General features: G+C 36.9%; 1 pseudogene; it reads left to right on the top strand.

Annotated features, from left to right (window-relative positions):
* Positions 1-10,250: 10,250 nt before the first annotated feature.
* Positions 10,251-13,684, top strand: LOC141562526 (serine/threonine-protein kinase 16-like; annotated as a pseudogene).
* Positions 13,685-21,181: the final 7,497 nt, after the last annotated feature.

Below are 21,181 nucleotides of genomic sequence, written 5' to 3' on the forward strand. Positions count from 1 at the left end.
GTCTGAAGGACAGTGAATTGGCCCCCTATTTAAAAAGTTTGAGGACCACTGGTATAAACAATACTTTGATATGCCTGCAAAAACTACCACGTGATACAATTTTTATTGGTGACAAAGTCACAGGTATAGATATTATTATTGTGATTTGTTGGCTAAATTTATTACTCCAATTCAATAGAATGCTATAATCTTGGACATGAACAAGGTGTGATCCATATTATATAGGAACTAAGACATGCTATGATCCAGGTTTCCCCTTCCCCTGCAGACATCAGGGTAGTATAGGGAGGAGTAGGTCTCCATTGTGTTAAGAGAAAATATTTGCATGTTCTTAGAATACCTGTGCAGGCTCTAAAGTCTGGAAAGCCTGGAGTCAGGAAGTCTAAAATTCAAATCTATCCTCAGATACTTGCTAGCTGTGTGAGTCACTTAATCTTATTTGTCTCAGTTTCCTCATCAGTAAAATAAACTGGAGATGAAAATGTCAAACCACTCCAATATCTTTGCAAAAAACAAAAACAAAAACAAAAAACAAACTTCAAATGGGGTCATGAAGAGTTAGATAAGACTGAAATGACTGAACAATACAATATGTCTATGAAGTATGTCTTTGTAAAGTCTATCCAGTGGGAAAAAAATTGAAAAATATATAAAAATATAAAAAAGCTACCCAATATTCATTGGTAAAAAGGCTAGTCATTGGGTTCCTAAAATGGGATTAAGTCAATGGCAGGTACCTCGGTACCTGATAGAACGGGGACCAGATTCAGCCATGTTATATTACCCCATTACTGTGGTCCCCAATAGAACAAAGTACTCCACTTGGTGACTGAGGAAAGAAAAGTACAATGGAACAGTCACTTCTCTCGTCATGGACACGATCCCTCTCTACATAAAATCTAAGATCACATGGACATTTTTTACTGCTTCATCATACTGTTGTCTCATATTGAGCTTATAGTTGACCATTTAGAACTTCTAAATCTCTTTTCAAACAAAATGCTATCTTGTTGTGCTTCCACCATATTGTTCTTATGGAAGTGAATTTTTGAACCTATTTATAAGATTATATATTATCATTCAATCTCTGGTCTCTCATATTTGGCACTTTCTTTCTGCTTACATGGCTATCATACACATTCACCATACACATTCACCATTACCTGGACTTTTGCAATAACATACTAATTGGTGCTGCTGCCTCATCTTTCCCCTTTATGAGTCACTAGTGATTTTCCTAAAGTATATGTCTGATCATATCATTCCCTTAACCAAAAAAGAATTACTTTTTTTTTTTTTTTTTAATTTTTTTTATTATATATATATATATATATGTTTTATAATATTATCCCTTGTATTCATTTTTCCAAATTACCCCCCCTCCCTTATTCCCTCCCCCCGACGACAGGCAATACCATACATTTTACATGTGTTACAATATAGTCTAAGTACAATACATGTGTGTGAATATCATTTTCTTGTTGCACAATAAACATTAGAATCCGAAGGTACATGCAACCTGGGCAGACAGATATTAGTGCTAACAATTTACATTCCCCTCCCAGTGTTTCTTCTCTGGGTGTATCTACCTCTGTCCATCATTGATCAACTGGAAGTGAGTTGGATCTTCTTTATGTTGAAGATTTCCACTTCCATCAGAATACATCCTCATACAGTATCGTTGTTGAAGTATACAGTGATCTTCTGGTTCTGCTCATTTCACTCAGCATCAGTTGATTTAAGTCTCTCCAACCCTCTCTGTATTCCTCCTGCTGGTCATTAAAGAATTACTTTTAAGACAAAGGTTCTTAAATAAAGATCCATCAATTTCCTACATGGATAGATTTCAGAGGGTTCATGATCAGGGATGAGAAAAATACATCTTTATTTTTACTATTCTGTAACTAAAATATAGCATTTCCTTTTATCATAAGCATAAGCAACAAACTACAGTGCTATTAGAAGTACTTTTAACCTTGTCACCAAGAGAAATGAGATTTTTTTCCTATCATGTTACGTTGTCACAGATATTTCAAAATATCATTTATATTCATCACTACTTTGAAATTACTGTAGTTATTAAACCTGCCACTAGATTTCATGAGATTTCAATCTTCCTGCCTACAATCTAGATTTCAATATAATTGATTTCCTTTGTCATATCCCAAGTGTTTATTTTATGTATTTAAAAATATGATTCTAGGAGAGTTTGGTAGGCTTTGCCGGACTATCAAAGGGATCCATGACTCAAAAAAGATGGTGAACCCTTAAAGGAGGGTCAGATTCCTCTGTCATTAAAGACCTTTACAATTTGTCTCCAAACTACTTTTTTTTTTAACCTTATGTTATTTTCCAGATGTTCTATAGTTAAAGTGGCTTTCTGGCTGATCCTTTCTTTTTACATTCCATTTCTTTTCATTCTATCCCATACCTGGAATATAATCCTACTTTACTTCTGCTTTTTATATAGTCTCTTGAAACCTTCAAGTCTTGGTTCAAATATCGGTTTTTTTATAAGTCCTAAATCCTCCCTAGTTGCTAGTATATTCCTTGCCAAAATTACCTTATTTTTTTTGGATGGGGGGGATTTATTTTGTATATACTTGTAGATGTAGATGTTATTTGCCCTTCCTTCATACCCTAGTCAAGCCTTGATCCTTGTGATTCTCTCCTCTGATTGGAGAGTTCCTGCCCAGGAATACCATTTCAAGAAATGCCTAAGTCATCCATGCTCACTTTGTCTCCAGTCCTCACTCTTTGGAATTTTCCCTGACATGAATGTTTTCTCCTCCCTGTCTCTGCAGATTTCTAATTTCCTTTTATGTGCTGTCTTCCCCCATTATAAATCAAATTTTTTTGAGAATAAGAATTTTATTTTTTTAATGGAAAGAGTAGAAGGGGACTGTATTTTTAGGATTTAGCATAGTGCATGACAGATGGTAAATACATAATAAATATTGCCTGATTCAATTTAATAGTAACATATATGTTCTAATGTTGTAGGCTATCTGAATATTTTTGTATACTCACGTTGTCATCTGCAAATTTTATAAAAATGTCACCATTATCTTTGTCCAAGTTATTGATTTTAAAAAAATTAAGCAGTACAGAGTCAAGCACAGATCTCTGGAGAACTCTACTAGAGACCTTATTTCAAGTTGTCATTGACTCATTAATGACTTCTCTTTGGAACTGGCTATGAATCCATAACTGATGATCATAGGATCATCTAGAATAGCATGTGAGAGAATGCCTAATTAAAACCTCAGTATACTATGTGTAAAGGGCTGGAACTCTGAGTTGATGCACTGAGGTTGGACAACTGAGCACTTAAGGCTAATTAATGATTGGACAATACTTTATTAGCATATGCTTGGAAAATGGCCCTTCCCACTATTCTGTGCTGGTTCAATCGTTTTGTGTATACAGAGAATTGTAGGAGGGACTAGGGAGTGAAGTAAGGTTAGCTAGAGTCACTTCTGGGCAGGAGCTGAAGAGGCAGGTCATGGAAATCCTGTGTCCATCCCCTTCTCTACCCCTAAAGACCAAGAATAAATATCAGGGACTTTTGCTTATCCTGACTCCAGCTGATTCTAAGGTATCCAGGGTGCTAATATGGTCATCACATTTGGTGCCCAACATGTGGACCAAGGACCCTAATTTTACTGAAGAAGTCCCTGGTGACCAGGAAATAGGGTTACTATTTTAATAGACAAACAGGGAACTTACTTTGTTAAGGGCTAAACTATTAACCTTTTCTAGCTGAAATGGGGCAGATATTAGGAAAAGATTCTCCCCCATCCCCAGCACCACTCCACCTCCACTCTGAAGGAGCACTATAGGAAGCATACTCAAGTTGATCAAGGGACAAGACTTAATTATAACTTGGGAACAGATTGCTAGCCTCTTGAGTACATTAGAACGCACTACCCCTTTGTTCTTAAAGGAAGAAGTTACAGGGCCAGATAATTGGAAACTAGTAGGAGATCAACTATGTGAATACTACAACAATAAAGGTCCTGATTCAATTTCCAAGGAAACATTCTATATATACAACATAATACAATTGAAATTAAAGAATCCTGCAAGTTATAGAAAATAGAAAAGTTTTAAGAACAGCCAGATGAGGAAGTGTGAGGAAAAAGAGGAAGACAATGAACAGATTAATAGCAATATCACTAGAAGGCATGTGGAATTAAGTGAGGTTCAAGGGCGTGGTGATTCTAGTTCTCCCAAGGCAGCTTCAACCCCGCTTATGGAGCAGATTCTTGACACGTCCTATCAATTCCACCTTCCGGGATGGAGGGAGAAGGAGTAGTGGGAAGGGCAGTGATACCACCCGCACCTCTTCCCACCCCCCAGCAATCACCCCCTCCTATGACTAGATTACAAAAGGGACTACTTAAAACCACAGAAGAAGGGCAGGATTTAACTGATTTGAAAATAGGAATGTATCCTGTGATTCAACAGTTTAACTCTTCAGGTCAAGAAAGTAGAAGATGCATTCCTTTTGATATAGAAATTCTAAACATTTTGCACACTTTTGTGCACAGTATAAGATTTTACACACTACTTGCATACCCTTTAATCCTCAATGACAGGCAATAGTAGAAAGGAGAAACAGAGACATTAAGATGCTTCTCCAAAAACAAAAGAAAGGGAGAGCCACAGGTAACCCTAGAGAACTTTTAAATCTAGCTCTTTATACTATTAACTTCTTGATTTTGACAAAGATGCACTGGCTCTGGCAGACAGGTTTTATAACCCACTGGAAGGGCAGTGTCCAGTGCGAACAGCTCCATTATCTTTAGATAATTGCCAGGTGATGTGGAGAGACCCAGAAAGTGATGAATGGAAGGGACTAGATAGATTAACTTCTTGGAGAAGAGGGTTTGCTTGTATCTCCACAGATGGAGAAGGAATCAGATGGGTGCCAACGAGCCATATTCACCTTGTCCATCGGAGAGAGACCGAGCACATCCTTGAAACGAAGGAGAAGACCCAAGAACATCTGGTGGTTCTGTTGCTGACTGTGCCCACCACTGAAAGAGCCTGGCAGTTATAGCGTTTGACTCATGAACATCAAAAATTATAGACCTTCAAAACCCTCAGGAATCATTGGAATCCTTGAGACATGAAAAGATTGTTGTAGGACTTCAAAACCCTCAGGCATCATTGGAATCCTTGAGGCATGAAAAGATTGTTGTAGGACTTCAAAACCTTCAGGAATCATTGGATTTTCTGAGAAATGATAAAACTGTTGCAGGACTTCAGAAACTTGCGGGGATCCTTGGATTCCCTGACATGTGAAGCAATGGACAATAGATTGGTTTTGGACGATCTCTTGGTTGCTGAAGAAGGTGTATGTGTGATTGTTATTTACATACCCTCCTTCTAGGACTTCTGGAAATCTTTTACAAGACCGTGTTGATTTATATTGTTTGTTATTTCACTACTTACATCTACAATTCATGTTTGCTACGCCACATTGAGCCTGCACTGGCTGTGGGGAGAGTCATCACTAATAGCCTGTGCATTATTGCTATGTGCTTGTGTAATACCTCCCATGCTGATGGGTCTGTGCATACCTGTTTCTAATAAGACCCTTCAGCCCAGAAACCTGCAATCAATCCCTACTTCCTTTTGGTGCTTTTCACCTCCCTTCCTGAGATGTCAAGGAGGGCATGATTATCTCCTTTTTAGTGCTTTCATCTCCCTGAGAAGTCAGGGGGAGCATGACCACCTGTGTTCTAAAACAAAAGAAAGCAGGAGATGTAAAGGGCTGAAACTCTGAGTTGATGCACCAAGGTTGGACAACCAAGCACTTAAGTCTAATCACTCATTGGACAATATTCTATTAGCTTATGCTTGAAAATGTCCCTTCCCACTATTCTGTGCTGGTTTAATAGTTTGGTGTATATAGAGAATTGTGGGAAGGATTAGGAGGTGGAGTAAGACTAGCCAGAGTCACTTTGGCGATAGAGGAGGAAAAGGGAAGTCATGGAGATCCTGCATCTATCCAATTCCCTTCTCCCCCTAAAGACCAAGAATAAAGACCAAGGACTTTTGCTTATCCTGACTCCAGCTGATTCCAAGGTATCCAGGGTGCTCAGTCCTCACAACTATGTCCATAGGAATTCTCCTTCTCTACTGGCCTAATAAGCCCATCAAGTTGGAAACGGGGTTAGCATATTTTGACCTAATCTTGACAAAGCAATTCTAGTTGCTTTTGATCATTGCTTCTTTTTCTAAAGATTCATTGATCCCCCCCTTTAACAATATAACCTCTGAGAAGCAGTCTTTAGCTGTTCTATGTTTGCTAGTCTTCTCCTATGTTGCCCTAGTCTTAGGTTCTCCTATATTTCCCTAATCTTAGGTGACAAAGAGAAGCATAGATGTGGAGATAGAGTGCATAGAACACCATGTTAAAGGTGTGCTAGGTTCATATGCTATGGTGGGATTTTCAGCTGCAGGGCATAGTAATCTGTGAGGCAGCTAGGTGGTGCCATAGGGCACAGAGAATCAGGCCTGAAGTCAGGAAAACCTTAAAAAGTTTAAAATTGGCCAGAAAATTTTACTAGCTGTGTGATTCCAGGTAAATCACTTACCCTTATTCTGCCTCCATTTCCTCATCTGTAAAATGGGGATAATAATAGCATCTTTCTTCTAGGGTTGTTTTGGGGATCAAATGAAATGAAGATATCTGTAATGTGCCCAGCACAGTGCCAGGACCATAATAGGAGCTGTGTATATATTAGCTATTATTATTACAAGATATCATAATTGTAAATTGCTTAGGACAGTGCCTGGCACTGTAAGAATTATATAAATGATAAGAGGATGGTGATGATGGACTGACTGACTGACTCTCAGGCTTTTATCTGTATCTACAATACATTGGGAGGGAATATAAAGAAGGAAGTTGGTTATTTAAATGGTTGCAGGGGATTTTCTGCTGAAGTGAGGGACAGCAGATTTTGTGTACTTGCTGGCCAAGACATACCCAGGAGCCTCTGCTGGAGCTATTGTGGTGAGCTAAAAATGACACCTTCCTTTTGATCTCTGAAACTAAGAATATATGATAGCGTTTTACAAATGGCCTTTCAAGTGTGTGTGTTCCCACAGTCAAAATGAGGAACAAGATACAGAAAAAGGTCAGCATGAACTAGAAATTCAGACTCTCCCAGAAATAGTGACAGTTGCTTATTCAAGTCTCATCAGTTGTTAATACAATTACTTTTAACTTCCAATTTTCTTGAACTAAACTCCATTTAGAACTTAATCCTGAGTGATAAAGTTCTTCAGGGATGGGCTAAAAAGGGAACTAAGAATGGGCAAGAGGACATGAGCCCAGAGAATTTGAATCATTTGGGGGAAAGGGGAAAGAAAATACATCCTAATATGTTTTATTATTTTAAATAAGTTTTTATTTTTATCTTTTGGTTTTTATATCACTATCGGTTCCCCTAGCATTCTTTATTCCTTCTTTTCCTCTCAGAAAGCCATCCTGTATAACAATTAATACTTTTTAAAAGGCAAAGGAGAAGAAAAGAGCAACATAACTGACCAACACAAAGATAAAGTCTGAAAATATGTGTCATGTGCAACATTAATGGACCTCCTACTTTTGCAGAGGAGTGGAGGGCAGATGTCTTTTCATATCTATTCTTTCAGGTTATGCTTGTGCTTTGTAATTTTGCAACATTCACTGTAGATTTGTGCATGTGGTTTTTCTTTCAGTTGTTGTAATCATTGTATATATTGTTTCTTTGGCTGTGCATCCTTTGCTTTGCATCGGTTCATATGGATTTTTCCATGCTTTTCTGTGTTGGTCACACAGCATTTCTTAACAGCACAGTAATATGCCATTGCATCCATGTACCACAATTTGTTTAGTCATCCTTCAATCAATGGACATGTACTTTGTTTCCAATTTTTTGTTATCACAAAAAGTGAAGCTACAAAGATTGGTTACAGATGTATATAAGGTTTTTTTTCTCTAATAGTTTTCATGAGCTATAAACCCAGTAACAGACTCTGTGGATTAAAGGATATTGATATTTTAGTAACTTATTTTCGTAATTCCAAATTTATTTCCAAAATGGTTGTAACCAATTCACAGATCTACCAACAATACCAATATGCACTAATGTGTCTATCTTCCCACTATTCCTCTGAGATTCCTATCTCCTGTCATTTTTATCAATTTATAAGTGGTGAGGTGAAACCTCAGGGCTATTTTGATTTGCATTTCTCCTATTACTAATGATTTGGAGCATTCTTTCACATGGGATGAGAGAAGTAATAAGCATTTGTTAAGTACCTACTATGTGCCAGAAACTGTAAGCACTTTACAAATATTACCTTACTTAATCTTTGTAGAACTTTTTTTTTTAAATCAATTTGTTCATATTCTTTGATTATTTATCTATTGGGGAAATGTCTTTTAGGTATATATGTGTGGATATATGAACATACATATGGAGTTATATTGTCCTTTATTCTCTAAAAGAACCAAAAGGACATTAGTCTGTTGAGGTCAAGATCCAGTGTGTCAGACTATGGATGACCAGACCAATATGAGCTCAGAAAGCTCTACCACAGGTCCGGCACAAATTTGTGCATCTCACATTTCTTTTGAGCTACCGTAATTGTTTTGCTCATATTGTACATCACTTTCTTTGATCAGGGCATACCAGGCTGGACAGTCCTAGGCCAGTGTCTCCATGTGTCAAAATTGTTTCCAAAGTTCTTCAAAGAGAACTTGAGAGTGCCTTGTGTGAGTCTTCCATAAAATAGTCTTAAAGCATTTTGACATTTGAATAATGTGGTTGGACCACTGGAGCTGCACTCTCTGTAGTAGAGTTTAAATGCTTGACAATTTAACCCAAGAAAGGATCTTAGTGTCCAGTACTTTATCTTCACAATTTTCCTAAAACAATTCAAATAAAAACTATTCAATTTCTTGGCTTGATGGTTCATGGGTATACAAGTATATATGTGTGTATGTATTTGTGTATGTGTATATACATACATATCTTTACATACACACAATAGTTAGCTATAAACATATAAACAGGTATATATTAAACATATTTATCTTTTAATTATTTATATATCTTAGCTACTATACCTTTAATTAGAGAAATTTGACAAAGGATTTTTTCTATTCAATTATTTCCCTTCTTAGTCTAGGTGCATTAATTTTGTTTGTGATGAAACTTGTCAGTTTCATGTTATTAAAATTATTTAGCTTATTTTTTGTAATTGCATTTGTCCCTTGTTCAGTTAAAGATACATCTCTTAGGATTCTGAGAAAATGGCAGAGTAGGTCATACAATTCCAATCTCTTCAGATTTTCCCCATAAGCAAAACAAAATTGCACTCAAATGTAGATCAGTGAAAAACAAATAAGACTTTGGAAACAACCTGAGCTCTCCAGAAACAACCCAGGTAAGGAGACAGGAATATAGACTCCAGGACTGAGCTTAAACCAGTGTGAAGTGTGGATATTTTCAGGCTATCTCCACTGAAATAGCAACTGGGGAGCTCTGAGGCTAACTGGATCAGAGGTAGCCTCAGTACTTACAATAGGAACTTTCCTCCCGGACAAAGTGAGAAGTCCCAGCAGACTGAGGGACCTATACTGATAAGGAATCTCGGCCCAAGCTCTTTTTGTTGTAGCTAGAAACTGGAAGTTGAATGGATGTCCCTCAATTGGAGAATGGTTGGGTAAATTGTGGTATATGAAGGTTATGGAATATTATTGCTCTGTAAGAAATGACCAGCAGGATGAATACAGAGAGGCTTGGAGAGACTTACATCAACTGTTGCTGAGTGAAATGAGCAGAACCAGAAGATCACTGTACACTTCAACAACAATACTGTATGAGGATGTATTCTGATGGAAGTGGAAATCTTCAACATAAAGAAGATCCAACTCACTTCCAGTTGATCAATGATGGACAGAAATAACTATACCCAGAGAAGGAACACTGGGAAGCGAATGTAAATTGTTAGCACTACTGTCTATCTACTCAGGTTACTTATACCTTCGGAATCTAATACTTAATGTGCAACAAGAAAATGGTATTTACACACATATATTGTATCTAGGTTATATTGTAACACATGTAAAATGTATGGGATTACCTGCCATCAGGGGGGAAGGAGGGGATAATTTGGAAAAATGAATAAAATAAAATAAAATAAAATAAAAAGGAATCTCAGCCCAGCTGTGCTGCTGAGACATGGCCCTGGTTGAAAAGGAACCAACACATATTGACAAGTGCAGAAGCAGGTTCAGAGACATTGATGGCTGCAGGCACTTACAAGTTCTTGGTGTGGGATTTCAGACAAGAAGAAATAAAGTTAGAGGCAGTACCCTCCCATCTCAGGATTACACTAATAAGTTCTTTCTTTATGTTTTTAAAAAATGAGAAGACAAAAAAAAAAATCCAATCCTGGAAATTTACTTTGGGAATAGGAAAGACCTCCTTCAGAGGAGAATACTGAATTTTTTTTTAAAAAAAGCCTCTCCTACTTCAAAGAATAAATGGTTACCTGCCCCAAATAAATTTGTAGAAGAACTCAAAAAAAGCCTTTAAAATTCAAATCAGGGGATTGGGGAAGGGGCTGAGGCAGCGGACAGTGAAGGGCAGCGGCTGTGCATTGTAGGGTGAATAAATTGCGGACGACCCCTGACCTCTAACTTCTTTTTCAGGGGACTTCACATGGATTTCAATTATGGCAGGTCCAGAATCTGTATCAGTTCACTGGTTTTAAGAAATACTTCAATTCATACACCCTTACTGGCAAAAAGAATTACGTACTGGCCACTTATGGAGCAATCGCTTTGCTCATACTTTACTTCAAGACAAGATCTTAAAAAACCTCCAGCTGTAAAGGAAACATAAATGGAGTCTCAATCTGTGTGTGTGTATGTGTATACTTTGTCCAACATCAAGTTCCCTGGTTGAAGCAAGATCTGCAGTCAATTTAGCATGTGATCTACAGTTCTTGAAATAAAACATGAACTCAGAAAAAAAAAAAAAAAACTCAAAACAAAGAGATTGAGGAAAAACTTTAAAAAATAATAAAAGTAATCCAAGAAAAACAAGATTATGAAAAGAAAGTCAGCCAACTAAAAAAGATATAGCATCTTAAAGAAGAAAGTGACTCTTTAAAAATTAGAATCGGGCAAGGTGAGAAAGTCTTATGACTTTGTGTTCTAATTTTTTTTTCCCTCCTTCCCTTACCTCCCCCCTCCCTAAGACAGCAAGTAATCTGATATAGGTTAAATACATGCAACTAAAATTAAGTATAGTTTTGAATGAAAAAAATGGCCATTCAGTGAACAATCAGATTATCATGATTTTATCTCAAACAAACCTGAATTCACTAGAAAATTTAACATATAAGAACCAGCATGAAAGACTAATTTCAAAGGACTCAATAAGGATGAACTTTATGTTTTATGTGTGGAAATGTAAACCATATGTCTAAGATTGACATTAGTAATTGGGTAGTTAAAAAAAAAAGATTGGGATAGAAACAATAAACTGGGAAAACATTTTTATAGTTAAAGGTTCTGATAAAGGCCTCATTTCCAAAATATATAGAGAATTGACTTTAATTTATAAGAAATCAAGCCATTCTCCAATTGATAAATGGTCAAAGGATATGAATAGACAATTTTCAGATGATGAAATTGAAAGTATTTCTACTCTTATGAGTGTTGCAAATCACTATTTATCAGAGAAATGCAAATTAAGACAACTCTGAGATACTACTACACACCTGTCAGATTGACTAAAATGACAGGAACAAATAATGATGAATGTTGGAGGAGATGTGGAAAAACTGGGACACTGATACATTGTTGGTGGAGTTGTAAAAGAATCCAACCATTCTGGAGAGCAATCTGGAATTATGCCCAAAAAGTTATCAAACTGTGCATACCCTTTGACCCAGCAGTGCTACTACTGGGCTTATATCCCAAAGAAATACTAAAGAAGGGAAAGGGACCTGCATGTGCCAAAATGTTTGTGGCAGCTCTTTTTGTTGTAGCTAGAAACTGGAAACTGAGTGGATGCCCATCAATTGGAGAATGGCTGAATAAATTGTAGTATATGAATATTATGGAATGTTATTGTTCTGTAAGAAATGACCAACAGGATGATTTCAGAAAGGCCTGGAGAGACTTACATGAACTGATGCTGAGTGAAATGAGCAGAACCAGGAAATCATTATATATTTCAGCAATACTGTATGAGAATGTATTCTGATGGAAGTGGATGTCTTTGACAATGAGAAGATCCAATTCAGTTCCAATTGATCAATGATGGACGGAATCAGCTACACCTAGAGAAGGAACACTGGGAAAAGAATGTGAACTACCTATGTTTTTGTTTTTCTTCCTAGGTTATTTTTAACTTCTGAATCTGATTTTTCTTATGCAACAGAGAACTATACAGATCTGTACATGTATATTATATTTAAGATAAATGTTTAACATGTAAAAGACTGCCTGCCATCTAGGGGAGGGAATGGAGGGAGGGAAGGGAAAAGTTGGAAAAGAAGTGAGTGCAAGAGACAATGTTGCAAAATTACCCCTGCATATGTTCTGTCAATAAAAAGCTATTTAAAAAAAAGATTGGGATAGAGCTGAGTATGATGTGACTCTACACCCTTGATGTGAGAAGAGATTATGATGTGACTCTTAAAAGCAAAGGCATCTAGGAAAAAGTAAAAATAGTCAATGTAGGCTTTTGTGGCTGGGCCAGCATTTTGCATGGGACCTCCTGGTGTCCCATGGGGGACTGGAGAGTTCACTCATCCCTGCCCCCCTGGGTAGGCAGCCTATACCCCTGCCTGAGGATGACTAAGGCACTGTGGGTCACGCACCATGTATCTGTTCCCGAGGGACCCTCACTATTGACAGGAAAAAATATCTCTTCACACAGAATCTGGGGAGGTGGGTTCAGTTACAAAGACCTATTGGAGGGACTCTAGGATGGGCAGTTTATGCCACAAAGAGAATCCTGTTCTATTAGCAAAGGACTAGGAAGAGGCTCAGTGAAAGGCTGACGGGCGCCCACTTTTCCAGCACCCCAATAGTCTCTGCCTGGACACCAGACAGAATGGGGCTCCAAGAAGGATGCCTGGCTTCTACTACCTTCTTCAAGAGGGGTTCACTGTGGAATGACGTGGAAGATCTGAAAGACAAAGGCAATTTCCTGCCTGAGGACCAAATCCTGCTGCTGCTTTTAGGCCTACCAAGGGATGTGCTCACAGGCTCCAGAAAAACCAGTGTTTTTCTGGTAACTGATGGGCAGCCAGTGGAGTGGACTTGGGTTCCCTGAGCCAGGCACAAATCCAAGTGGGAGGCTCCGGACAGGCACTGGCCCTGCGGGACTGTGCCATCTCCTACTGGGCCCTGCACTCCTTCCTGTACAGAGCCACTGGTCACTGATGAACCAGCTGACCTCATTGGTCACTAGGTTGTGTGCTGCAAGCTGTGTTTGGGGAAGGTCCCCATGGTGTGATATTCCAGAAAGGGTACAGTGTGGCCTTGGCAGAGCCTGGGACATTCTCCATGGTGACCGTGGACCCCCAGTGCCAGCCACATAGTTCTCTCCTCCTCAGTCAGGTGGGAAGTGTGCAGCCCACATGTTACATCTGAGAGAGAGTGGGCATCTTGAAAACAGAGAATTTTCCGTAAAAGGGAAGTACTTTTCCTCTGTGGGACTTTCAGGATTACAGATTGTTGTAACGTGCTCTCTTGGCAGTTACAATTACTAGTCTGTCCTAGACCCACCAGAGTACCTTTGACCACTGTGCTTAGCAGTGTGAACTCTACCCGGCTCGCCTCCTCTGAGGCCTTCAAAGGTCTCTGGTCACAATCTCTTGAATCTATAGCTTAATAACCGGTAGCGCACTCAAGAACAGCCACGTGTAATCTTAAAAGCCTTTATTATGCCTACTCACATAACACCCTGACTGATGCCCTGACTTGTTGGTTCCCGAGTGAACACCTGGTCAGAAGACCCACGTGTTCACTACCAAAATCCTTACCTCTTTTGGCTACCCATCTTGGCTTGGCCACCCAGGCTAGGAAGCCAAGGTGAAGAACACCAGGTTAAAGAGGGCGACTGCTGCCTGCAGTGGGCTTACATAGGGTCTGTGAGGTCACACACACAGCCAATCAGCGAGAGAGTCACCCATTACGAAGCTATCTCAAAATGGACAGGATCCCACCTACAAGGCAGTCCTAATATCCACAGAAGATTGTCACCCTCAATCTAAGAATACCCAGGTGGTTCTGAGCTCCTCCCCACCAAGGACCAAGAGTAGCTCCTTGGGAGGGGACCCAGATGATCTAGAAGTGAAGAAATAGTCACATGGGGCATGTGGTCTGCAGGTATAGGGAGCAGCATTTTCAGAATATATAAATATAGAAGTAAAGCTAAAACATGTCCCAAAAACAGCAATTATACTATATGAATGAGGTTTGAGAGTAAACTGCCAAGAAGGGTGCCAAGAAGTGTATAGTACCTTCCAAAAATGTTAAATTTTCAAATGTCTTAGAAATAGGTAACTGCTATAAATCAACACTTAATCCAGTATTTTGTTGATTGTCTAAATTGAAAAAATTTTGATGATTCAGATTAAATTAAAAGGTATATGTACACACATTTCTCCCCCTTATTAAGCTTGTTGGCTTGTTAGGCATTTACTAGCATAGAACTCTTATTTTATAAACATTGTTGGAGTTTAGTAAGAGTGTAGTAAATAGTTCAGGGAATGAGTTTATCACTACTTAGGAGGTCTAGTAACAAGAGAATAATAATAATAACTATTATTATCATTATTATTTTTATTATTTTCATTTTTGCAGCATTTTAATGTTTTGAAATATATCATCTCATTTGTGCCTTATAACACTTCTGCATCTACTATTTTCACCTCTTAATATTTATTATACTTTTATGCCATAACACATAACCAGTTATTATTCTGAAAAAATACATATAGTCTTTTTTTAAAAACTTTTTATGTTCAAAACATACACATAGATAATTCTTTAACATTAACTCTTGCAAAACTTTGTGTTTCAATTTTTTCCCTCCTTCATCCACTCCTTCCCCTCGATGGCAAGCAATCCATACATACATTCTTTTTTTTCTTTATTAAAGCTTTTTATTTTTAAAAACATATACATGGACAATTTTTCAACATTAGTTCTGTCTTTTTTTTTCCCCTGAGGCTGGGGTTAAATGACTTGCCCAGGGTCACACAGCTAGGAAGTGTTAAGTGTCTGAGATCAGATTTGAACTCGGGTCCTCCTGAATTCAAGGCTGGTCAACATTAGTTCATGCAAAACCTCGTGTTTCAAATTTTCCCTTCTTTCCCCTAGATGGCAAGTAGTCCAATATATGTTAAACATGTTAGAATTATATGTTAACTCCAATATATGCATACAACAATTATCTTGCCACACAAGAAAAATCAAATCAAACCAGAAAAAAGAAACAAAAAAAAATGCAAGCAAACAATAACAAAAAGAGTGAAAATTCTATGTTGTGAACCTCACTCAGTCCCCTCAGTCCTCTTTATGGGTAATACATATATTCTTTTTAATTTTTTAAAAATTTTAATAGTTTTTATTTACCAGATATATGCATAGGTAATTTTACAGCATTGACAATTGCCAAACCTTTTGTTCTAATTTTTCTCCTCCTTCCCTCCCCCCTCTGCCATGGCAGGTTGACCAATACATGTTAAATATGTTAAAGTATAAATTAAATACAATATATGTATACATGTCCAAACAGTTATTTTGCTGTAATACATATATTCTTTAGCAACCCTATTTAGAAGACAGTGTGAATCTTTGAACTCTAGTTTCTCCATAGCAATTTGATTAGGTTTATATCTTTCTTTTTGTTTATATTTCTATTTATAAATTTCTGCACCTGCAAGAGAAACATTGAAGACTCCTGCCACTATTGTATAATTTATTTAATGTTTCTTTTATGAATTTAGACATGGAGGCATTTGGAGCATACAAGTTTAATGTAGATCTTTGTTGTCTATGGAGCTTTTCAGCATCATATACTTTTCTTGTTGATCTCTTTATATATTTTGAATGTTTGCTTTTGCTTTATCTGCTTTACGGCATGTTTCTTATGTTTTCATGTTTTACAGCATGATTACAACTCCTAATTTTTTGATTCACCTGATGTATTGAATTTTATTTTTAACAACATTTTCACATTTAATTTTATTAAAATTTTCAGCCCTTCATTTTTATTCTATATATGCCTTTTTTTAATGCACTTCTTTTAAGCAACAGATTTGTGGATTTTCTTTTCTGATCTTACTCTTTTTCATTTCATTGCACTTTTTTATTCATTTGCATTTTAAGTTAGTTGTATATTATAAAAGTTAGGTTTAAAGGCAGAGTCAAGATGGCAGAAAGACGCCAGAAAGTTGCTTGAGCTCTCCCCAGTTTCATAAACAATATTAAATCAAGCCTCTAAAAGAATTCTGGAACAACAAAATACGCAAAAAGACAGAGTGAGACAAATTTCCAGCCCAAGAGAATTTAGAAGGACTTCAGGAAAGGTATGTCTCCTTTAGGTAAGAGCAGAATAGAGCCCAGTGCAAGTGGTGTCCTAGCATTGCCAGCGGGAGGCTCTTTGTCCCAGCACAGATTAACACTGAAGCTCTTCTATCCTGGCTCAGCAGGCTGGTGGCACAGCAGGCCAACTGTGAAGCCTCCAGTTCCAGTGAAACAATCCCAGAACCCAAAGCACAACAGGGGCAACTAGGCCAAACTACCCCAGCACAGTGAGCAAGCCACAAGTACCTGAGCCCTGAGTGGAGAAAGCCAGTGACCAGGCACCTGGACCCCAGCACAAGATGCTTGGAAAAGTGACCCCTCTGCCTTGAAGCACAGGTCAACTTAAAAAGTCATGAAATAGACTAAAAATGAGCAAAAAACAAAAGTTAAATTTATTTTCTTTATTTATTTCAATATTTATTTTATCCAAATTAGGATTTTTTTCCTTCTTCCTCGATACAATAGTAGTATGTCTATTCAGTTATTTCAACTTAATTGTCTAAGGGTATTTGAGAAGCAAATAATTTCTTTAGGTCTAGAAATGTTTTGAATGCTTCTTTTTTTCTGTATATCTATCTTTTAAAATTTATTGTTAGGCTTAGATTTGCTTTCCTCTTCATAGCACATTATTTCATCCCTCCAGGATCTTTTGATAAGTACAAAATAGCCTTGCATTATTTGAATTTCCTTTATTTTTGGTGCAAAATTCCTATTTTTGAAGAGATTTAAGACATCATGATGACTGAAAAAAATGTCTAATCCTTGACCTTGTTAGTCACATAACCCAGAAGTTCTCTCTAATTGACTTTAAATGTAGAACCTGATAGGTGGTCCAGTGGATAGAGTGCCAAGCCTGGATTTAGGAAAATCTATATACAAATCTGGCCTCACACAGTGTTGTGTGATCCTGGACAAGTCACTCAACCCTGTTTGCCTCAGTTACTTCATTTGTAAAATGAGCTAGAAAAGGAAATGTAGTATCTCTGCCAAGAAAACCCCAAAAGTCAGTTGGTAGATATGCCAATTGAACATGACTGAAAAATAAATGAACAAAATCAATAATTGCTTTGCTAAAGGAAAGTGAACTGCTCATGCTCAGTTTTAAGTTAATTGGGATAGCTGTGGTCTCAATCTCCCATTGGTAACTTGTAGACATGGAACTCTACACCAAGTTATACCTCCTAGTGCAAGTAATATTATTCCTTATACAAGTAATATTGTACAGTTGGTATAATATGGAGGAACAAGTATTGGGCACATATTCTAGATTTTTGACACAGAATTGAAGTCAAGATCACTGGTCTGTAATTTTTTGACTATTCTCTTTCTTTCTTTCTTTCTTTCTTTCTTTCTTTCTTTCTTTCTTTCTTTTTTAATCAATTGATAACAGCTGCTCTTCTGTTATCCTAATCCCCCTCTCATTCTCCACGATCTTTGAAAGATCATTAAGTGACTCTGCAATCCTATCTGCTACTATTTTCAATATATTTCCAAACTATATATAAGTGTTTACCTGGAGCTGCTTACTTAAATCTTTCAAGGACAGGGAGATACTTCCTGACTATTTTTCTATCTATCTAATCAACAGCCTAATAACTATTTTTGTTCTGTCCGTTTTAAGTAAAAATGATCCTTTTTCCGAGCCACTTCTGCCTTTTCTCTCCCTTCAGTTATTTTTATATTTACCTTGAGCAGTAACTCTACCCGTTATTGGATCCTCTTCTATCACTAACCTAACTAGAAACCCTCCACTTACATGAGTCATATATCCTATTCTTGTTCTTAGTTTTCCTTGCTAAAGTCCAGTGATTTAAATTTTCTAACACGATTTTTACATAATTATGTCACATTTTTGCATTCATCCTTCATCACCTAGATTTTCTTTCTTCTTCTGTATATATCTTTTAAAAATCTATCTTGGTCAGGACAAGTGGTACATGGATAAAGAACTGGCCTGGAGTTAGAAGGACCTGAATTCAAATCTGTCATCAGACATTTACTATCTGTGTGACCCTAGACAAATCACTTAACCCTAATTGACAAAAAAAACACCCTAAAAACATCCTATCTTGGTCAATGAGTTCCTTCTTCATCTTGTAAGAGGAATTTCTCTGGCAAAGATGCCATGCTTAGGGAGAATCAGGCCTAGGGAATTCTGAGGAGTGTGGAGATGCCATAAGAAGCAAAATTGTTTTAGACAGTTCCCTTTCCTCCTTACTGGAATTTTCCCCTCTTGTTTTTAGAATTTAATTCTTGAGAACTTCCATTAGTGTGATTTTCTTTGTAGAAGTTTAGTCTATAAGCTCTTAACTTATCTTCTCTCTGGGACCTTTGAAATTTGCTCTCCCTGAAGGAAGGAATTTGTGACCAAAGAACTAGAGTACATTATGGAATACAAAATGGATAATTTTGATTATAGTAAGTTAAAAAGTTTTGAACAACAAAACCAATGCAGACAAGCTTAGAAGGGATGCAGTAAACTGGGAAAAAAAATTTATATCCAAGAATTATGATAAAGGCCTCATTTCTAAAATATATAGAGAATTGATTCAAATTTGTAAGAATACAAGCCATTCTCCACTTGATAAATAGTCAAAGGGTATGAACAGACAATTTTCATATGTACCTTTCAGATTGGTGAAGATGACAGGAAAAGATAATGACGTAGAAAAACTGGGATACTAACACATTGTTGGTGGAATTGTGAAGTGATCCAGCCATTCTGGAGAACAATAAGGAGCTTTATCCAAAGAACTATAAAATTGTACATATCCTTTAATCCAACAGTGTTTCTACTGGGCTTAAACTCAGAGATATCTTAAAGGAGGGAAAGGGACCCACATGTGCAAAAATGTTTATGGCAGCCCTTTTTGTAGTGGCTAGAAACTGGAAACTGAATGGATGCCCATCAGTTGGAAAATGGCTGAATAAGTTATGGTCTATGAATGTTATGGAATATTATTGTTCTGTAATGACCAACAGGATGATTTCATAAGGTCCTGAGGAGACTTACATGAACTGATGCTGAGTGAAATGAGCAGAACCAGGAGATCATTATATACTTCAACAACAATACTATAGGATGATCAATTCTGATGGTCATGGCTCTCTTCAACAATGAGGTGATTCAGGCCAGTTCCAATGGTCTCATGATGAAGAGAGCCATCTACACCCAGAGAGTCCTATGGGAACTGAGTATGGATCACAACATAGTACTTTCACTTTTTTGTTGTTCTCATTTTTTTCCTTTTTGATCTGATTTTTCTTGTGCAGCATGTAATTGTGGAAATATGTATAGAAGAATTGCACATGTTTAATATATATTGGGAGGGAGAGGGGGAAAGGGAGGGAGAAAAAAGTAGAACAAAAGGTTTTGCAAAGGTGAATGCTGAAAACTAGTTTTCATAAACATAAAAAACTTTAAATAAAAAATTAAAATAAATAAAATAAAGTCCAACTCTATGCCAAAAAGAAAAAGAAATTTGCTCTCCCCAAATGTAGAGTACATGTCATATTATTCTTTCCTTTCTTTTCCTCTATCACAGATTCTAAAATGGAGGATCCATGTCTATTCAAGGTAATCATCTTTTCTCTCCTACCAACCAATTTCTCTTCATTGGTAAGAAGCGTTTCTTTCATTCTTCTCTGTGTTTTCAAGGATTAGCTTATCATGAAGAATACACAGTGATTATAATAATGGAAATGAAGAAGAGACTAAAAAGATGTTGACACTGAGTAATTGTAATAACCCATCTCAGTCCCAGAGAATAGATAATGGAAACATATCTCCCTTCTCCTGTTAGAGAGATGAGGAACAACAGGGGCAGAGAACTGGAAACATTGTTAAACACAGTCACTATAGTCATTGTTTTTGTTTTTTTTTTTTTAACTTAACTGTTTTTCTTTGTTAGAAGAAAGGATTTAATCTCAGGAAGTAGGAGTTAGGGAGTTAGAATTATAAAGATATTAGTGTGATTTAAAAACTAAAGGCATCAGAAAAACTTTTTTTATTGTATGTGAAAAATTTATTCAAGAAGAGAGTCATAAGGTACCAGATATAACAAATACCAAATACCATCATGTACCCACAAAATGAAATTGGTTTACCTTACTTAACAAAAAGAAAATTATAGAGAATCTTGGATGAATTCCTTGACTATAGCCAGATTATCTAGATATTTGAGCAAAAATAAAAACTAGCCACCCCAGATTAGAAGGTAAATTATAGCTGAAAAGATATGACAGAAAGAGTTAATGAGAGTGACAATAGATTTTTTTAAAATTAGCTAAGTGGTGCAATGGATAGAACATTAGGCCAAGAGTTAAGAAGGCCTAAATTCTATTATGGACTCAAACATTTACTAGATGTAGTCACTAGAAGTGACTACAAGTAATTTCACTTTTGGCTGCCTTGATTGACATATTTGTAAAATAGAAATAGCAGCATCAAGAGTGAAAGAAGAAATGAGTAAAACTTATTTTTAAAAAATATTAACTGCTCTGTTTTTATCAGAAAGATAACTTTAATAGACTGATAATGGAAATCATCATTTC

Source organism: Sminthopsis crassicaudata, chromosome 3 (assembly GCF_048593235.1).
Source record: "Sminthopsis crassicaudata isolate SCR6 chromosome 3, ASM4859323v1, whole genome shotgun sequence".
Lineage (NCBI taxonomy): Eukaryota > Metazoa > Chordata > Mammalia > Dasyuromorphia > Dasyuridae > Sminthopsis > Sminthopsis crassicaudata.